The sequence below is a fragment of the Phoca vitulina genome, unplaced genomic scaffold, assembly GCF_004348235.1.
Source record: "Phoca vitulina isolate PV1807 unplaced genomic scaffold, GSC_HSeal_1.0 scaffold30, whole genome shotgun sequence".
NCBI lineage: Eukaryota > Metazoa > Chordata > Mammalia > Carnivora > Phocidae > Phoca > Phoca vitulina.
The window spans coordinates 18,579,477-18,598,176 of NW_022589733.1; the positions used below are offsets into that span (position 1 = coordinate 18,579,477).

Genomic DNA, 18,700 nt, shown 5'->3' on the forward strand with positions numbered 1-18,700 from the left:
ACCATGCTGAACTTGGAGGCTGACGTGGGGCTCCATCCCACAACCCCAAGATCACAGCCTGTGCTGAAAACAAGAGTCGCTACTTAGTGGACTGCGCCATCCAGGCGCCCCAGCAGAGAGAGAATCTTTTTTTTTTTTTTTTTAAAGATTTATTTATTTATTTGAGAGAGCGAGAATGAGAGAGAGAGAGAGAGAGCACATGAGAAGGGGGAGGGTCAGAGGGAGAAGCAGACTCCCCGCTGAGCAGGAAGCCCGATGCGGGACTCGATCCTGAGACTCCAGGATCATGACCTGAGCCGAAGGCAGTCGTTTAACCAACTGAGCCACCCAGGCGCCCCAGAGAGAGAATCTTAAGCAGATTGGGCATGGAGCCTGACACCAGGCTTGATCTCACAACCCTGAGATCATGACCTGAGCGGAAATCAAGAGTCAGACGCTTAACCGACTAAGCCACTCAGGCGCCCCTATTTTTTTATGGTGGGGGGCAGAGGGAGAGGGACGGAGGGAATCTTAAGCAGGCTCCATGGAGCCTGTCACTGGGCTCAATCTCACGACCCTGAGATCTTGACCTAAGCCAGAATCAAGAGTCGGACACTTAACGGACTGAGCCACGTAGGCTCCCCTAAAAATTTAGTTTTTAGAGCAAGGTCTCTCAGCCTTGGTACTATTGACATTTTAGACTGGATAATTCTTTGTTTTGGGGAGCTGAGTTGTGCATTGCAGCATCTCTGGCCCCACTTGCTGTGTGCCAATAGTACCCCTTCATCTGTCACAACCAAAAACGCCTCCAGACATTGGCAATCTGGGGATCAAAATTGCCCCATCTCAAAACAGTATTTTAGATGAGGAAGAGTGAAGACCTAGAGAAGAACTCAGCTTCCTCAGGGAAGCTTTTTAAAGGAAGTGACAGATTGAAGGAAGTAGTGGGTGGTGAGAAGGGGAAGGTTGAAGCTATGAAAGAGAAGATAACCGATGGGACTGGGGAGTGGAATTTAGAGCACAGATGGGGAAGAATAGCTTTATACGGGAGATGGGTCACTTTTTTTTGAGAAAGGAAGAAATTAAAGGAATAAATACAGGCATTTGTAGAGATCGTGTATTTTTGAGGCTGGTGTAGGAGATAGTGGTTCTCTGTTATTTGTGTTTCTTCCAGTCTGGATGGTTGTTGTCCTTTCATAACCGCCTCCCACCCCTGCCCCATCCATTCCCCCAGCAATATTTAACAGCTTATGTATAATAACAGAAAAACAAATGATTGGATTGATTCTGGGCTGAAATTTGCTGGATGGAAGGTCAAATAGTGGATGGCAATGAGCTGCCTGGAAGAAGGCAGTTGAAGTGATGGAATTTGAGATATAGTCTAGATAAGGTAGTAAGTGAAGCCAGGAGGTGAAAGATTGAGAGAAAAGGGAAGTGTTAAGAGATTGTGCATCTAGATGAGATAACACAGTGGGTATAATGGAGTAAAAGAGTGATGAATAGTTAGGGGTAGTGGTAAGAGACTGGAATTTTAGAATTTTAAGGTTAAGGAATTAAATGGGTCCGTCCAGGCAATGTCAAAGTCCAAGTTAAGTTCCTGGGAATTGGGTGCTGAAGTGAGGTGATGATGAAGGGCTTGGATGTTGAGGATGCCTAGGGTCAAGTAGACTTGGATTGTAGAGGAAACCTGTTACAGATGCCAGTGACCTAGAGGACATGAGATAATGGTAATACCAGATGGAAGGTGATTTAGCTGGATGGTGTGGACCTTTCAAAGACTGGTAAGAAATGTTGCAGAAGCTGGGAGACCTGTGTGGGAGTAGACGAGAGAGTGCTGGCTCTTTCGGCCCCAGAGTACACATTTGAGAATTGGTGAATAAGCAGCTGTGTACTATAGTGACTTCTAGAGAAGCAGTGTCCTCAGGGGAACCAGCCTTAAGTTTGAGAGATGAGGATGGAGGATCTCTTCTGTTAAGAGATGGAGAACAGAGGAGTCTGGTGGGAGGTGTCATCCTTGTTAGTAGCCTGATATCTAGGGGTAAAGTGTAGAGTAGTAAGGGATTAAGAGAAGAAATGGTATGTAAAAGAGAGTGCTGTTTTGGGGAGAAATGGAGGGACTATAGTACATGACACTGTTTTCTGAAATCATGCATCTTGTACACTCATTGGAAGCATAAGGATTAGCATTCATATCACTGTAGTAAAGGACTTATGGATGTGGTTTATTAGATGACTACTTTTAAAGTTCTTATGTTTAGCTTTTATTATCCTCTGATTAATAGGCTGTTTTAAGTAGTGGAACTCTATTGTTGACTTAAAAATTATAGTCAGTAGTAATACACAGATTATTGAGGACCAGATTTGCTTTGTTCTATTAAATGTTATATATGTATGCATATGTTATATATATAAACATTTATTTGGTGTATGTTCCAGATATGATGCTAGATTTTTTTTTTTTTAAGATTTTTTAAAATTTATTTGACAGAGACAGCGAGAGAGGGAACACAAGCAGGGAGAGTGGGAGAGGGAGAAGCAGGCTCTCCGCCGAGCAGGGAGCCCAATGCGGGGCTCGATCCCAGGACCCTGGGATCATGACCTGAGCCGAAGGCAGACGCTTTAACGACTGAGCCACCCAGGCGCCCCATGATGCTAGATATTGATACAGATTATCTAGAATCCTCACAACAACCTTTCAGTATAGATATTATCCTCATTTACTGATAAGGTAATTGAAACTCCGACAAACTAATTAACTTGATGAAGGTAAGGCATCTGTTAAGTGGTGTATTTGACTCCAAAGTCAGTGTTCTCCATTGTGTTTTCTCTTTTGATCCCCACCCCCACCCCCACCTTGGGCTTGTGTTATTCTACACTACTTTCTAAAAAGTTATTTTTATTTGTGTAGTGTGGTCTTAACTGTAGTCTCTATTAATGTTGGAATCATAATTTGACCACTTTGTTGTTTTCTTTTTTTTTTTCTTTTTAAAGATTTATTTATTTATTTTAGAGAGTGGCAGAGGGGCAGGGGGAGAGGGAGAGAGAGAATCCCAGGCAGGGTGCCTGGGTGGCTCATTCGGGTTAAGTGTCTGCTTTGGCTCAGGTCATGATCCCAGGGTCCTGGGATCGAGTCCCGCATCAGGCTCCCTGCTCAGCGGGGAGTCTGTTTCTCCCTCTGCCCTTCCTCCACTTTTGCATGTGCAAGTTACAAAAAAATAAATAAAACCTAAAAAAAAAAAAAAAGCAAGAATCCCAGCGGACTCCGTGCTGAGCTCAGAGCTTGGCACCCAGCACAGGGTCTCCATCTCATGACCCTGAGATCATGACCTGAGCCAAAACCAAGAGTTGATGCTTAGCTGACTGAGCCACCCAGGCACCACTGTTTTTTCTCTGCTTTTAAGAGATTTTCCCACAGCTTCTTATGGTAATTTAGAATTTTGTCTTCCATAGTAGTTGCCATAGCCATTATAGTTAATACAAGTATTAATACAAATACTAATAATACTACTCCAATATAACATTTAGAAAAATGAATATATATTTATATTGTTATATTGGTTATTCATAAGTAACTTGAAAAGGACAAGGTACTAATGTTGGTGTTGTACTAAAGGACAAGCTATCTAAATGTTGATATCTATGGGTCACTGTTTCCAAAACAACAATTTGTATACCTAATTGCTACCATGATTTCTTGCCCCCTGGTGAGAATGTCACATACGATGGATTCAGACAAAGGCTTATTATTATAATTTAGGTAGATTTGATTTTCTAATTGTTTTCTCCTTGTAGGCCACTATAATGGCTATTGTAGGAAAAAATTAAATTGTTCTGGTATTTTTTTTTTTAACAAAATCATACTAGTATATATTCTACATTCTCTTTGATGACTGTGAGTTGACCTTACTTATTTTTTCCTACATGTGGATGTTAAGCTATGGTGGCAGCATCTTTCTTCACTATTCACTTTGTCCCTGTAATCAAGCATAATAGTGCGAGGTAGATGGTTGCCAAATGATTCTCCTGTTTTTTTCTTTTTGGGTGAGAATTCCTTTGAACAATTGTTCATTATTACTATTTTTCAGCAGTGAGAGGACCTAAGGGAATCCTTTGCTTTTTAAAACTCTTCTTGGGGCACCTGGGTGGCTCAGTCGGTTAAGCAGCTGCCTTTGGCTCAGGTCATGATCCCAGGGTCCTGGGATTGAGCCCTGAGTCCGGCTCCCTGCTCAGTGGGGAGCCTGCTTCTCCCTCTCCCTCTGCCTGCCTGCCTGCCCGCCCGTGCTCTCTCTCACTCTCTATCTCAAATAAATAAATAAAATCTTAAAAAAAAAAAAAAAACAAACAAACCCAGGAAGTGTTCTCTTTCTGCTTTGGTGGGATATAGTATAATTGAGTACCTGTGTGAAATTCCACATTCATTCTAACATATTGCTTCTTTTTTTTTTTTTTAAGATTTTATTTATTTATTTTGACAGAGAGAGAGCACAAGCAGGGGGAGCAGCAGGCAGAGGGAGAGGGAGAAGTAGACTCCCTGCTGAGCAAGGAGCCTGATGTGGGGCTTGATCCCAGGAGCCCGGGATCATGACCTGAGTCAAAGACAGATGCTTAACCAACTGAGCCACTCAGCTGCCCTAGCAAACCAAATTTAACAGCATATTAAAAAAAACAAATGGAATTTAGGGCAGGAATGCAAGGGTCATTCAACATATGAACATTAATTACCATAGTACTAGAATGGAGGATCATCTGAATTGACACAGAAAAACATTTAACAGAATTCAGTACTTTTTCATGATAAAAGAAAAAATCCAGCAAACTAGGAATAGAAGGGAACTTCCTTAAAATGATCAAGGGATTTATGAAAACCGCATAACTAACATCATACTTAATGGTGAAAAATTGTAAGCTTTCTCCCTAAGACCAAGAACAAGACAAAGATGCCACTTTCACCACTGCTGTTCAACATTGTACTGGGAGTCCTAGCCAGAGCAGTTATGCAATAAAAAGAAATAAAAGGCATCCAAATTGGAAAGGAAGAAGTAAAACTATCTCTTTGCAGATGGCATGATTCTATATATAGAAAATCCCATAGAATCCACAAAACACAATTAGAACTGATAAACAAATTAAGGAAAGTTGTAAGGTAGACTATCAACACATAAAATTCAGTTATGCTTCCATACACCAACAAGGAACAATACAAAAAGTAAATTAGGGGACGCCTGGGTGGCTCAATCGGTTGAGCGTCTGCCTTCGGCTCAGGTCATGATTCCAGGGTCCTGGGATCGAGCCCCACAGTGGGCTCCCTGCTTCTCTCTCTCCCTCTGCCAGCTGCTCCCCCCGCTTGTGTTCTCTTTCTCTCTCTCTCTCTGTCAAATAAACAAATAAAATCTTTTTTAAAAAAAAGTAAAACAATTCTATTTACATCAGCCTCCAAAAGAATACAATATTTAGGAATAAATTTAACCAAAGAGGTAGAAGACCTGCACAACTAATAACTGCAAAATAATGCTGATAGAAATTAAAAAACTAAGTAAGTGGTAAGAATTCCCTTGTTCATGGATTGGAAGATTTAATATTGTTAACACTAAAATATTCCACAAAGCAATCTAGTCAATGCAATCTGTACCAAAATTTCAATGGCTTTTTCTGCAGAAGAAATGAGAAAACCAATCCTCAAATTTATATGGAACTGAAAGGGGCCCAGAACAGCCAGAACAACATTGAAAAGGAAAAAGCAAGAAGACTCCCGCTTCATAATTCGAAAACTTATTACAAAGCAACAGTAATCAAAACAGTGTGATATTGGTGTAAGGATAAACATATAGACTACTAGAACATAAGTGCATCCAGAAATAAACCTGAAATATCTATGTCCAGTTAATTTTTTAAAAAGATTTTATTTATTTGACCGAGAGAGAGAGTTTGCACAAGCAGGGGTAGCGGCAGGCGGAGGGAGAGGGAGAAGCAGGGTCCCTGCTGAGCAGGGAGCGTGGTGCTGGGCTTGATCCCAGCACCCTGGGATCATGACCTGAGCTGAGGCAGACACTTAACTGACTGAGCCACCCTGGCACCCTTATGGCCAATTAATTTTTGACAAGGGTGCTAAAATGATTAAATGGAAAAAGAAGTTCCTTCAACAAATGGCGCTGGGACAACTGGATAACCACATAAAGTTGAACCCCACCTCACACCATATACACAAATTAACTTGAAAAATAGATCAATGACCTAAATTTAAGAGCTAAAACCATAAAACTCTTTGAAGAACACGTAGGTGTATACATACCACGACCTTGGATTTGGCAAAAGATTCTTAGATTTGATATTAAAAGCAGGAGCAACAAAAGAAAAATTGGATGAAATGGACTTCATAAAAATTAACTTTTGTTGGGGCGCCTGGGTGGCTCAGTCAGTTAAGCGTCTGCCTTTGGCTCGGGTCATGATCCTAGGGTCCTGGGATCGAGCCCCACATCGGGCTCTCTGCTTGGCGGGGAGTCTGCTTCTCCCTCTGCCCTTCACCCCACTGTGCTCTCTCTCACTTTCTCTGTCTCTCTCTCAATTAAATAAATAAAATGTTAAAAAACTTAAAAAAAATTAACTTTTGTGCATCAAAAGATACTATAAAGAAAATAAGGACAACCCTTACTCAGCCATAAAAAAGAATGAAATCTTGGGGCACCTGGGTGGCTCAGTTGGTTAAGCTTCTGCCTTCAGCTCGGGTCATGATCCTGGAGTCCTGGGATCTAGCCCCACATGGGCTCCCTGCTCAGCGGGGAGCCTGCTTCTCCCTCTGACCCTCCTCTCTCTCGTGCTTTCTCTCTCGCTTGCTCGCTCTCAAATAAGTAAATAAAATTAAAAAAAAAAATGAAAAGAATGAAATCTTGCCACCTGTAACAACATGCATGGACCTAGAGGGTAGTATGCTCAGTGAAAAAAGACAGAGAAAGACAAATACCATATGATTTCACTCATATGTAAAACCTAAAAAACAAACTAACAAAACTATTAAAAAAGAAAAACTGAAAATTGAGAGAGGAAAAAAAAAACAACCCAGAAAATGGAAGAAAGTATTTGCAAATCATATGTCTGATAAGAGTTTGAGTATCCAGAATATATAAAGAATTCTTACAGTTCAAGGACAAAAAGACAACCCAATTTTAAAAATGGGCAAAGGAACTGAATAGACATTTCTCCAAAGAAGATATATAAATTGCCAACAAGCACAAGAAGAGATGTTTAAGGAGCACCTGGGTAGCTCAGTCGGTTGAGTGACCGACTCTTGATCTTGGCTCAGGTTTTGATCTCAGGATTGTGGGTTCAGGCCCCACGTCAGGCTCCACACTGGGCTCCACACTGGGCATGGAGCCGGCCTACGTACTCAAGTACATACATACATACATAAATATATATTTTTTTAAAGATTTTATTTATTTATTTGACAGAGAGAGACACAGTGAGAGAGGGAACACAAGCAGGGGGAGTGGGAGAGGGAGAAGCAGGCTTCCCGCTGAGCAGGGAGCCCGATGTGGGGCTCGATCCCAGGACTCTGGGATCATGACCTGGGCCGAAGGCGGACGCTTAATGACTGAGCCACCCAGGTGCCCCCATACATAAATATTTTTAAATAAAAATAAAGATAAGAAAAAAAGACGTTCAGTAGTGGTCATTAAAGAAAGGTAAATCAGAACCACAGTGAGATACCACTTCATACCCACTTGGATGGTTTTTTTTTTTTCCCTAAGATTTTATTTATTTGGGGCAGGAAGCAGAGGGAGAGGGAGAGAGAATCTCAAGCAGACTCCCCGCTAAGTGCAGAGCCCGACATGGAGCTCTTTCTCATGACCCTGAGATCATGACCTGAGCCGAAATCAAGAGTCGGACGCTTAACAAACTGAGCCACCCATGCACCCCAGGGTGGCTTTAATTAAAATAATAATAATAATAATAAATGTTGATGAGGATGTGGAGAAATGGGAACCCTCATATATAAGTGGTGGCAATGAAAAATGGTGTAGTTATTGTGGAAAAACAGTTTGACAATGCCTCAGAAAAGTTAAACACAGAATTAGCATAAGACCTTGTAAATTCCCCTCTAGGTATATACCCAAGAGAATGCAAATATACTGTCTTCATAGAAGCTTGTACACAAATGTTTACAGCAACATTATTCATTAATAGGCAAGAGGTAGAAACAATCCAAATGTCCATCAGTGGATGAATGGGGAAGCAAATTATGGTGCATACAAACAGTGGAAGCCATAAAAAGAAGCAAAGTATTCAAAGATGCTGTAACCTTGATTAACATGGAAAACATTACAGTAAGGGAAAGAAGCCAGATTAAAAAAAGATCACATATTTGCTGATGCCTTTTATATGATATGTCTAGAATAGGCAAATCAAAGAGACAGAAAGATTAGAGGTGACCAGAGGATGCGGGGAGAAGGAAATGGGGAGTGATTTCTTAACGGGTATGGGGTGTTTTTAAGGGGTGATGAAAAAGTTTTGAAACTAAAGAGAGCTGGCGGTTGCACAACATTGTAAATATACTAAATACCACTTAATTGTATACTTTAAAATAGTTAATTGTATACTTTAAAATGGTTAACTGCATGTTGTGTAAATTTTACCTCAATAAAAACAAACAAATTGAAAGAACTTCCAGAAAGAGGACTGAAGTCATACATTTGCCCATTCCCTACTCAGTTTCCACTAAATGATTGGAAAAGGATATTTTCTACGGGTGTAAACTCACAAGAACAAAAAGCACAGAAGATGAAGCCATGGCAACAAAACTTTTAGAAGGTGCATTGCAGGACACATGGTAGCTGATTTAGCATGTGAAAACTAATTTCCAACAAAGAACTCCAGAAACACTCAGGACATCAACTACCAGGTACTTTTGGTGAAGGCAAAAATGAAAACAAGATTGGCACAACGTTTGTTTAATGAGTCACTAACCTTCCCAATTTCCCACACTGCCTCACTTCACACTACTGGATGACCATCTCTCTGGGCAGAACACTGGAGATTCTCAAGAGGTAAAACAGGACAACTAAGGACCAGGCTAACCATACTGAAAATAATTGACAAAATTAAAGTGTCTCTAAAACTTGCATATTAAAACCCCCAATACTCTTCTCTCCCTTGGCTCACAGTACAATGTGCTTATACTCTGCAGGCCATAGAAGAGATTGTTCTTTTGGAAATCTGATTAGCCTAAAAGACCTACAGTTAATGACATCACAAGGTAACCTAGTAAAACTCCTCAGTGAGGCCTACAAGTTAGCAAGTGCCAGTAGTGATCACATAACTGCCATTAAGGTTTTGGTGCCTCATTTTAAAAAAATAAACAGATAGCCACAGATCATCGAACATCTGAGAAAAGCTTCAACCTTAGAGACAAAAAGAGAAGTGGAGGGAAAAGGCTGTGCAGCAAGATGGAAACCTCAAAAATAGAAACAAAACCTACCCTCAGTAACCTCAGAGAAAAAAACAAGATATTGTAACCTTGAAACAAGAACATGTGTTTTTATAAAAAGATGAAGGGTGCCTGGGTAGCTCAGTCGGATGAGTGTCAGACTCTTGATTTCGGCTCAGGTCACGACCTCAGGGTCGTGAGATCAAGCCCTGCATGGATTCTTTCTCTTCCTCTGCCCCTTCCTCCCCCATGTGCATCCATGCTCTCTCTCTTAAAAAAAAAAGAAATAAGAGCCCCTAGAAATTAAAATAATGAATGGAAGGCTCAAAGAAGAACTGGAAGATCAAGCTGAAGAAATTCTCCAAAGAGTTAAGCAAAGAGAAAAATATAAGAAATGGGAAAGAATATTAGAATCTGTCTAGGAGTCTGAGCTGCTTCTCCCTCTCCTCCCACTTGTGCTCTCTGTCGCTATCTCTGTCTCTCCCAAATAAATAAATCTTTAAAAAACAATTTGGTTTGGGGGCGTCTGGGTGGCTCAGTCGTTAGGCGTCTGCCTTCGGCTCAGGTCATGATCCCAGGGTCCTGGGATCGAGCCCCGCATCGGGCTCCCTGCTCAGCGGGAAGCTTGCTTCTCCCTCTGCCACTCCCCCTGCTTGTGTTCCCTCGCTGTGTCTCTCTCTGTCAAATAAATAAAATCTTAAAAAAAAACAAAAAAACAAAAAACAATTTGGTTTGCTATTATTTTGTTGAGGATTTTTGTGTCTGTATTCCTAAGGGATGTTGGTCTGTAGTATTCTTGTATCTTTGTCTTGCTTTGGTATCGGTAACACAGGCCTCAGGGAATGTTCTCTCAGTGTGAGGTAGAAGTCACCAGTGAAGCCATTTAGTTTTGGACTTTTTTTTGTTGGGAGATTTTTTGGCTACTGATTGAATCTCTTTACTTGATGTATGTCTGTTGAGATTTTCCTATTTCTTCTGAGTCAATTTTGGTAATTTTATGTGTTTGTAAGAATTTGCTGATTTCTTGTAGATTGTCTAAGTTGGTGGTGTACAGTTGATCATATTATTATCATAGTATTCTCATATTTTTACCAACACCAGTTATATATCTTAACAGCGTCCATTTAGATTGTACTAAACTATTGTTTTCTCAACCTTTTAAAAAATGTTCTTGCCTGAAGTTGTTCCATGCAGACTATTCATAGAGGCTAAATCTTTAGTTACTTTAAATTTCACTTTGACTCTTAAATAGTAATTGAACATAATCTGTAACATCTTGTTATACATCAGGAGCCAAGGAAAACCACTTGAAACCATTTGCCCTGTTTTGTAATTGCCTGTTGATGTTACCAGTGTTCTCAATTTTTCAATCAACCATGCTTGCTGAAAGGCTAATACAAGTTTATTTTCTCTGAGCAAGTTTCTTCACTTGCTGCAAACTATTTTTTATTTATTTTTAAAGATTTTATTTATTTATTTGACAGAGAGGGAGACAGCTAGAGAGGGAACACAAGCAGGGGGAGTGGGAGAGGGAGAAGCAGGCTTCCCGTGGAGCAGGGAGCCTGATGCGGGGCTGGATCCCAGGACCCTGGGATCATGACCTGAGCAGAAGGCAGACCCTTAACGACTGAGCCACCCAGGCGCCCCTGCAACCAAACAATTTAAATAAATCACCATTAGAAGATGGTTTGCTGTGCTTGGCTAACAAATGAGCCATTCAGAAGCTTTCTTTGGTTGCAACCTCATTTTTATTCTTTTTTTTTTTTTTTTTTGGTAAAGAAATCCTGCTATGATAAGGTATTCTGTTTTGTTGTTGTTGTTTTTTTTCTAAATTTTCTTTTATTTTCCTGTGAGTTGGGCTGTTGTGATGAATTTACTGCGGTATTGCTGATGTATAGGGTATTATAGCACAGCCATAATGTCATTGATGGTAAACATAATATGCCATTTAATTTGATAGCAAAATAACCTACACTCCAGTGTGCCCTGGAAGTGTGACTTAGATTGGAAGTCCACTTTTCTCTGTCCTATTTTGATTTGATAGGTGTGTACTGGTAAATTTAAAACATTGTTGCAGTATGTCAATATGCATTGCATTCAGAATTATGTCCAGGTAGAACTGTGTCACTGCAGTTTGTTAGTGGACCAAGTACCAATGGGAAACAGTTATCTCACAGCTGCTCAGCTCTACCCTTGTTGTGTGAGAGTAACCATAGATCATACATAAACAAATCGATATGGATGTGTTCCAGTAAAACTTTATTTGTGGACACCATAATTTGAATTTAACATCATTTTGTGCCATGTAACAGTATTACTTTTTTTTTTTTCCCAACCATTTGAAATTTTTCTTAGCTTGTAGGCTATACAGAAACAGGTGGAGACCAGGTTTGGTCCATGGGCTATATTTTGCCAACCCTTGCTCTCCGGTGTTTAAGACATTTACAGATTACTGCATGCCTCTGTGTGACCTCCTAGTGGCTCAAGGAACATAGAGCAAATAAGTCTTGAGATACAGAGTTTCTGAAGCACCATGAATTTGAGAACTGTAGAGTTGGAAATCTGGAGCTAGAACTATTTATTTATTTTATTTATTTATTTTTTTTAAATATTTTATTTATTTATTTGAGAGAGAGAGCATAAGCCGGCGGAAAGGCAGAGGGAGAAGCAGGCTTTCCGCTGAGCAGGGAGACCGATGTGGGACTCAGCCGAAGGCAGACGCTTAACCAACTGAGCCACCCAGGCGCCACTAGAACTATTTATTATAGAGAGATTGTAGTAGCTGCTCATATCATTTCTAGCACTTGGGCTTTGGTGACACTTCGGAAGAAGATAAAACAGCACTCTCCCAAATTTTGTATTCAGATCTCTGCAGTGCTGTAAGACATTTATGACAACTTTAACAAATACATAACTATACACTTAATAAGCGTCAGGGATTTACTAGGTACTAGATATGTAGTAGTCAAAGTTATTCTCAAATAAAATAGAGATCGTGTCTCTCTCCTTTTAAAACTCTCTTATGGTTTCCATTATCTTTAGAATAAAATTCACACATTACCATGATCTTTCTAGGTTTTGCTTCTTTTCAGTTCTCCCCCTTCTGTTGTTGGCTCTAGCCACATATTGGGCCTTTCACTTCCTCAGAGAAACCAAGGTCTTATCTGACTGCTTATACCATCCCCTTGTGTTGGAGCTATTGCCTTCTCTACCTGAGCCTGCCCACACTCACCTCATTTTCATTGCTTGCTGGTTCCTATTCATCTTTCAGGTTTTAGCTTATATGCCACCTTCTCAAAGAGGCGGTACGCTGTCCCCGTACTCTCTGTAAAGTAGGTATCCTTCTTTAGTCTCTGAAATTTCTACCATTTAGTAGTAGTTACAATGTTTAATTTGTGTTTTTATCAATCTCCCCTGAGACTGTACACTTCTTGAGGGCAGGGACCATGCATGTCTTATTTACTATTTATATATTTACTTATTTACTATTTATATACGTAGCATCTGGAACAGTTCCTAGAAAATAGTAATGACATTATAAATAGTTGAATAAAGGAGCACTTGGTTTCTGGAAGTCATGCTTTTTTGGATTTTCTTCCATTTCAGTGACTGTCCCTCCTCTTTCCTCATTTTTCTTTGTCTCCTTGATCCCTAAACTTTGGGATCTCCTATGCCTCACTTGCCTGCTTTCTTCTCCATGTGTACTTACTCCCTTTTCCTCTGTTTTGGTCTTTTTTTTTTTTTCCCCAGGTTTTATTTATTTGAGAGAGAGAGAGAGCATGAGAGTGGGGAGGGTCACAGGGAGAAACAGACTTCCCGCTGAGCAGGGAGCCCAATGTGGGGCTTGATCCCAGGATTCCGGGATCATGACCTGAGCCAAAGGCAGATGCTTAACCTGCTGAGCCATTCAGGCACCCCTCTCTGTTCTGGTCTTAATAGCCTTAAATATTATCTGCACATTAATGACTCCCAAATCCATGTGGTAAACCTGAGACTTCATATAAAACTATCTACTTGGTATTTCCACTTGGAGAGCTTATTGGCATCTCACATTTTATATGTCCAAAGTAGAATTTTTGATTTCCTAACTCCTAAATTTCTTCATTTCAGTAATTATAAATACTGTTCTTATTATAGTTCAGCCCCCAGACCTTGGGGTCATCCTTGACTCTCCTGTGTTTCTCACATCCAGTCCAAATTCTGTCAGCTTTACCTTACAAACAAAACAAAACAAAAAAACCCACCTCACTTCTTACTGCTCTTTCTACTTTTACAACCTACCACCACCCAGGTCCTATGCTCCATTATTTTGTACCTAGATTATTACAATAGTCTCTTAAATATATGTCAGGTTATTATATATCAGATTATGACACTCCTTTGCTTACAATCCTCCAGTGGTTTCTCATCTCATAATGAAAATCAGTTCTAATGGTCTGTGAAGCCTTGCTTTACTAGTCTTTCCACCCCCAGCCCTTACTCTACCCCCTCACTCAGTTCTTTTCCCATTGGCCTTCTTGCTTTTTCTCATAAAATCCAAAAATTCTATGTCTTTAGGACTTTGCACTCACTATTTCCTCTACCTGCAGTGTTTCCCCCATAGATTTCTGTAGAGTTCAGTTCCTCTTATCCTTTTGGTATCTCCTCAGATATTGGAGAAAATCCTTTCCTTACCCCCTTATCTAAATTAACTTTGCTCCTTCTTTCACTTCTATTCCCCTTCCCCGATTTTATTTTTCCTTATAGCAAGTATTACTACCTGAAGTGTTACTGGTGTTAACCTTAAAAATAACTGTCAGTTATTTTACCAGCTAAAATGGGTTTATTTGGAATAGCAGAAAATTGTGATTTGAGACAAGCAAGCTATGGCAAAACCATAGGCAAATCTGAGAACAAAAGAATAGAAAGCTCTTTTATAGAGGAAAGTGGAGGAGTTGGGCTGTTTTAATCAAAAAGTCCATTGGCGTTACTTGGAGCTCAAAGAATAGTGGCTTTTCTTTGGCTAAGTTGTGACAGTCTCTCATTGGCTAGGCTGTTGCCTGGGGGAGGAGAAAAACTTTTCTTCCTCTTTCTTGGGGTGGTAAACTGGTGTTGACTTGCGGTGTTCATCTCTTCCTGTTCGGGTTGCAATTGAGGGAGACTTGGAGGGTGTGAGAGCTCCCCCTGCTGGCCTCCAGACTCCATTTAAAATGACATTTTCTTTTATTTCACGGTAGAATGGAAGCTCTGTGAGGATGGGGCTTTGTTTTGTTTACTCTTGTGTTTTCAGTGTCTAGAACATGCCTGTTACATAGCAGCTACTCAGAAAATATTTTTTAGGGATGCCGGTGTGGCTCAATTGGTTAAGCGTCTATCTTCGGCTCAGGTCATGATCACAGGTTCGGGGGATCAAGTCCACATCTGGCTCCTTGTTCGGCAGGGAACCTGCTTCTCTCTCTGCCTTCTGCCCCCCCCCCCCCCCAGCCTCGCTTGTGCTCGTGTTTTCTCTCTCTCTCTTTGACAAAATAAATAAAATCTTTTTTTTTTTTTTAAGATTTTATTTATTTATTTGACACAGAGAGAGACAGCTAGAGAGGGAACACAAGCAGGGGGAATGGGAGAGGGAGAAGCAGGCTCCTGCTGAGCAGGGAGCCGGATGCCTGGCCTGATCCCAGGACCCTGGCATCATGACCTGAGCCAAAGGCAGACGCTTAACGATTGAGCCACCCAGGAGCTCCAGTAAATAAAATCTTTTTTTTTTTTTTTAAAGATTTTATTTATTTATTTGAGAGAGAGAAAGCACATGAGAGGGGGGAGGGTCAGAGGGAGCAGCATACTCCCAGCTGAGCAGGGAGCCCGATGCGGACTCGATCCTGGGACTTCAGGATCCTGACCTGAGCCGAAGGCAGTTGCTTAACCAGCTGAGCCACCCAGCTGCCCTAAATAAAATCTTTAAAAAAATTTGTTTAAATGAATGATCGTTGCTTCTGGTTTAGGACAAAATACACATATGTGGTTGAAAGTGAACAGCACAAAGTTAGCACCCCAAAAGTGGCAAAATGGAAATATAGAAATAAATTGATTTATCATTGACCTTGTTGAACTGATGAAATAACCAGTTCTGGAACTGCCTTACCTTTGGACCTCTTGTTATGTTGGAAAACACCCTCCCTCCCTTCAGCTACTTTCAAATGGATTTTCTGTTTTTTGCAGCTTAGAAACATTGTATTTCATACAGAACCATTTTTACTCTAAATTATATGAAAATTTAAAAAAAAATAACATCCTGGTTGGAGAAACTAAAGTAAAACTGATATTCATGTCCTTCCCATGTTGCATATTAAAACAAGTCTTTTGAAACAAATGTCTCTTCATAGTAGAAGTGCTAAAAATGGGTACCCAATGATCTAGTAACTCCACCTTTAGGTATTTATTCTTGGAGAGGAATTCAAAAGAGAAAAAGCTCTATGTATAGAGCTGTTCAAAGCTATATGATTTATCAAAATAACAGGAAATAGCTATGATGATTGACTCTTGACCTTTTAAGACATGGCCTTGAAAATTGCTTAGGAACTTTTTATAAGCCTCAATAAAATAAAAAAAACATTGAAAGACAAGTTGTATGTTATACAGGCAAAACAAAGCTAGGCTATTAGAAGTCAGAATAGTGGTTACTCTTGGTGAAGACGTGGAAGCTAGCCAAAGTGGGGGCTTTTGGGATTTTTTTTTTTTTTTTAAGGATACTGTTAACAGGGGCATCTGAGTGGCTCAGTCAGTTAAGTGTCTGTCTTCGGGGGTGTCCGGGTGGCTCAGATGATTAAGCGTCTGCCTTCGGCTCATGATCATGATCTCCAGGTCATGATCTCCAGGTCCTAGGATCAAGCCCCACATTGGGCTCCCAGCTCAGCAGGGAGCCTGCTTCTCCCTCTCCCTCTGCCTCTCCCCCTGCTTGTGTTCTGTCTCTCTCTCTCTCTCTCTCTCAAATGAATAAATAAATTCTTAAAAAAAAAAGTGTCTGTCTGGCTCAGGTCATGATCTTAGGGTCCTGCCATGTTGGGCTCCCTGCTCAGTGGGGAGTCTGCTGCTTCCTCTCCCTCCCGCCCCTGCTCAGGCTGTCTCTCTCAAATAAATAAAACCTTAAAAAAAAAAAAAAAAAAAATACCAGTACAAGGTATGTCTCTTTGTGACAGTTTATCAAGCTCTATATGATGTCTGCACTTTTATGATGTATCTTGTACTTCAATGAAAGATTAGGAAAAAAACCTCCAAAATACTGTGATCCACAGCTATATAAAAAATATACCCATGTAGACAAAGATATATATGAAAATGTTAAGTATTAGTTAAGTGTTAGGTGATAGCATTTGTTTATGATTTTCTTAGATAAGAAACATGTTTTTAACTTTAAAAAAGTTTTAATTGTGATAAAATATAGATAATATGTGTTCTATATATATTTTCATAACTGCTTTATTAGGATGTAATTCACATACCATACAATTCACCCATTTAAAGCATACCATTCATTGTTTTTAGTATATTTACAGAGTAGGGTAACCATCACCACAGTCAATGTTAGAACATTTTTATCACTCCAGGGGCGCCTGGGTGGCTCAGTCGGTTAAGCGTCTGCCTTCGGCTCATCATGATCCCAGGGTTCTGGGATCAAGCCCCGAGCAGAGAGCCTGCTTCTCCCTCTCCCTCTGCTGCTCCCCCTGCTTGTGCTCTCATTCTCTCTCTCACTCTGTCAAGTAAATAAATAATCTTTAAAAAAAAAAATTTCATCACTCCAGAAAGAAACCCAATACCCATTAGAAGTGACTCATTGTTTTCCCCAAATCTCTTATTTTTGTTGTTCAATTAATTAATTTTTGAGTATAGTTGACACACAATATAGTTGACACACAATGTTAAATTAGTTTCAGGTGTACAACATAATGATTCAGTATCTCTATACATTATGCTATGCTTACCACAAGTTTATTTTTAAAAGCTTTTTCCCCCAGCTTTGTCACTGTCAAATAGCAGTTTTCTTCTTTGGAGCTCTAACCTTCCTACTTATCTTGATTCAGTAAGTGGAGCGGGAGTGTGGAGTGAGTGGCGTACTTAAAAAGGTGTTACAGTTTATTAAGAAATACTACAGAGTTAAAAAAAATAATAATAAAGTATAATATAACATACCCGTCTTAAATTTTTAAAAGGGAAAGACAAGGTAATTAACATGTAGTGAATTCTTGCTAAATATTAATCCTTATATTAGGTTGCTTGTTTTAAAATGGTCGTGTGTGTTTCACTTGATACCCTGCTCACCTCCTGACAGTTTTATAGAAAAAAACTGCCTCAGAAAACTGAGGTTCAAGCCAGTTAAATAACTTGTCCAAGTTTGTACAGCTATGGAATGGCAGAGCCAGGGTTTAATTAAGCATAGGGGTTTTGTTTGTTTGTTTGTTTGTTTTAATACATGTAAAAACTCTTTACTGAATGTGGTCACTAACCATAGATCATCTTTAAAGCTCCAAAATGTAGAATTTATGGAGATAGTTAAATTATGGGATGCTGGTTAATGATAGCAGCACTAGGATTCTAAAGATGTTATTTTCCAGGGGTACTAATGTAATGAAATAATGTGATCTCCTTGAGTACTTTTGAGAAGAGGCTAAAGGTTTGTGCTTCTCTCTGTTCTATCTATGAACAGTTTTGTCTTTGGTTTCCCAATGATCTCTTTGGAAAAAGTGAAGGTGTTAACCAGCACCTTGTGCTAGTGCTTCAAACTTCTGTCTCTGTGAAAAGGATAATAATCACTCCATTCTAAAAGTAAAGTTGCAAAATACCCTTATTGCTGCAAATACTCTCAGGAGGTAATTTGGCAGGACTTGTTTAGTGTTAAATATTCCATCCAGCAAGGGTTGCATTTTAAAAGCTCTGCCCTTATGAGGTTTACTTTAACAATCAATCATAGGTTAAAGGCTCTAATGAGTTATTTTCTAGTTGAGGTAAAAGATCCAGTGGGATCATGTGGCTCTGTAAACTGGTCTACTATGTCCAAAGATAGAAATTCTTGATGGTATGTTGTTGAAAGAGAAGGCTACTATTGTTAATCATGAAAATTTCTTGGGGGCGCCTAGGTAGCTCAGTCAGTTAAGCATCTGATTTTGGCTTAGGTCATGATCTTAGGATCCTGGGATTGAGCCCCGCAGGCTCAGTGCTCAGTGGGGAATCTGCTTGAGATTCTCCCTCTCCCTCTGCCCCTCCCCCATTCATGTGCGCATGTGTGCACGCTCTCTCTCTCAAATTAAAAATTCTTTAGTGGAAAGTTCTGGC

General features: G+C 40.0%; 1 protein-coding gene across 2 annotated transcripts in view; it reads left to right on the plus strand.

Annotated features, from left to right (window-relative positions):
- NFATC3 (nuclear factor of activated T cells 3) overlaps window positions 1-18,700 on the plus strand; it is a 117,219-nt gene that overhangs the window by 22,181 nt on the left and 76,338 nt on the right. The gene's annotated exons all lie outside the window — the stretch shown is intronic.